Consider the following 3,182-nt stretch of genomic DNA (forward strand, 5'->3'; position numbering starts at 1 on the left):
CTGCTTCTCACCTACTGAACGCCTTCCCAGGATGCACCCTGATGCACCCTGCTTCTCGCCTACTGAACGCCTTCCCAGGATGCACCCTGCTTCTCGCTGCTTCTCGCCTACTGAACGCCTTCCCAGGATGCACCCTGCTTCTCGCCTACTGAACGCCTTCCCAGGATGCACCCTGCTTCTCGCTGCTTCTCGCCTACCGAACGCCTTCCCAGGGTGCACCCTGCTTCTCGCCTACTGAACGCCTTCCCAGGGTGCACCCTGCTTCTCTCATAATGACCACTGGAGACATTTACCCACCATGAGGGAATAGCCTATGGATGTATGGATCAAAAAATGAATAATCAAGGTTTCAGATGAATATACTGGAGCTGGAAACAACAAATGATAATAGCCTGTACGTAATTTACAGGGAATTTTAAATTGAAAGATTATTTTTCCCTCTTTTAATCTGTGGTGTGAAACAAATATAAAGCTTTATAATTAAAGCTCATATGAAGAAATCTGTTGCTTTTTTCTCAAAGAAAAAAAAAAGTCCTGCATGTTTCTAAATTTCTTTTAAAAAATCTTCTAAACAGTTTATCAACTGTGTGTCTTTTTCAAATGAATAAACATTTGGGCATATTTGCACGACTTTTTATGCATAAACTTAAATTTGATTGCAGATTGAAAATTAATGTTTAGTTCAACATTCACAGTTTGTGAGAGAGACCCTTCCTGTTCCTATCAGAGCTTTTTAATCAGCTGGCAGCGAATGCAGCTCTGCAGCCCAGCGGATCACTGTCAGCAGGTATGGCTCCTTCAGGAGCTGAGAGAAGGAGGTGTTAAAAGGGCTACAGGGGGAGCTGCTGGGTATCAACACCTGAGTGACACATAGAGAAAGTGCTTTTTAACTTCACTGGTTTATTCCTCCAGGACCCGTCTCTGTGCACATCTGGTGAACGCATCCCTGCACATGTGTTGGGATGAACAGAGCGGACAATAAATGGACTCTGACAGCCTCTCCCAGCTTTAATCATGTTGAAACATGAGGAGAAAACCACAAAAAAGACTCAAAACAACAAGCATCAAATACATTTTGGGCCTCTTACAGCAAAGAGAGGATGTGATTTAGGTAAAGGCAGAAATGACTGACAGCTGTTGGATCAGCAAGGTCAGCTGCCAACAGGAACAGTGGAGGACTTACAAGGAGGACATCAACTCATCAAAGTTTCAGGTAATAAGCCAAATGGAGGCTTGTGTCAATCTGGGGGGCTCTGATGATGATTGTGGATGCAGTTAAGTGTGCGCTGATGATGATTAGCCAGGACACAAACAGGGTCAGAGGTGGACGGGCGTCACTCAGAAGAACAGCCCTTGCCAGTCTGCACATGTAGACAACACCTGTAATGGCTCACAGCTGAGACACGTTTGTGTGTGTTTGTGCATAATGGGGCACTGGCATGCGAGCAGCAGAAGGCCACTTCCTCTTCAGGTGACACCTTTGACCTCTCATCTGTTCCATGTTGGAGGAGGTAAGGAGGAGGGGATGGAGGGCAGCTGTGAATTAATCTACAAGTGATCTAATTTGATTAGTACTTTAAGGACTGAGAAGGTTTTCCTCTCCGTCAAACATTTAATCAGCCAAACCACAACAATATGAAACTACAGGACGAGAAACTTTGTCTAGTGGGAAGAGAGTTTATTCCAGGGTTTGAGCCTTTGGAGGGAAAGATTCTGTTGACCTGAAGCAGCTGGTCGGCTGACCTCAGCGCTCGGTTAGGGTGCGGATAAATGAGGTCAGTGGGAAAGGCAGGCAATCACCAACATAATGTCTTAATAATTTTGATTTGGGTTTGAACCTCATAGGCAGACAATATGATGGCAAGTTTGACTGGATACTAAACATATTTCCCTCTTTATACAATTTCTTCTCTTTTTGCCTATTTTTAAAAATGCAGTTTATAAAAGTTGTTTCCACAACTGTCCAAACTATCCTACTCTTACAGTCCCTCCCTGGATTAATCGATAGAGAAAATAGTCTATTAGATCTGATATATAATGGTGGATTAGATTTCTTTGCAATGCAAAGAGCCTGAAGATGTTTGGACTGGAAGCTACAGTAAAATGAGCTGAAAGCCGTGATAACAGCACAGTCGCAGAAAGAGGCAAAGTCTTTATATTAATAGTTATACAATAGAGAACAATAGAGTATGAGAATAAATAAATATTATTAGCATAAAAACAACAAACACAAGTTTATTTAAAATAGCTGTGTGCATTATATACATACTTTACAATCCCCTTAAAATGAGGCATTAGCTGCAGCATGTGGTTCATTTCTCTCCACACTGGAGAGGAATGAAAATAATCCTGTATCAGTGGGACGGCTGTTCTCAGAGAGAACAGATAAAGTATTATGAAGCTGTGCAGCACGACTGCAATCATCAGCATCAGTTTCCCATCCGTAGTTTTCCTCACAGGAGTGTATGAAGCATGCAAGTATCGCTCTGTTTGTTATTAATATTCCTGCCGGGGTTTTTTACATCTGAGTTCATCTCTTTCATGTCTCCTTTCATTTCTTCATCCTTCTTCTACTTTTCTACTGAGTCTTCCGCCTGGACAGCCACTGGTAAAGACCCTCCTGATAACGAACACAGAGAGCAGCCAGGCTGAATCAATCAGAGCAGGTTAACTGAATGAAACACTCAGTCACTGCCTTCATTCATTCTATCAAACATGGATAAACTGGAAAATGATTATCCTGCTTAAACAATCTTCTCTATTAGTAAAAATTAGTGATTGTTTGCCTTCAGAAATCACTGAAAGGATTAGCAGTGACTAAAGCTGCAGAAAAGCTCAGAATTCACCCTTTTAAAGACTGAGTTTTAAAAATTATGAATGGATGACTGATTGTTATATTGAAAATAGTAGCTAGATTGCACTATTCCTTAGATCCTCCAGGCCACCAGGGGGCAGCATGAGGATGTAAACTAACATTAGATCCAAAGAAAAATTACTTAAAGTTCCCACATACAGCTTTTCTATCAAAACAATAAAGGTGAACAACACCTCCTAAACGACCAACCCTTAACAATCATAGACAGGTTTCAGGTATTACAGGAGACAATCCCCCCCCTTAATGGCAATCCCCCCTTTAACGACCGACCCTTAGCATCATAGACTGGTTCAGATATTACAGGCTA

This window comes from Cyprinodon variegatus, unplaced genomic scaffold, assembly GCF_000732505.1.
Source record: "Cyprinodon variegatus isolate N-32 unplaced genomic scaffold, C_variegatus-1.0 Scaffold596, whole genome shotgun sequence".
In the NCBI taxonomy this organism is placed as follows: Eukaryota; Metazoa; Chordata; class Actinopteri; order Cyprinodontiformes; family Cyprinodontidae; genus Cyprinodon; species Cyprinodon variegatus.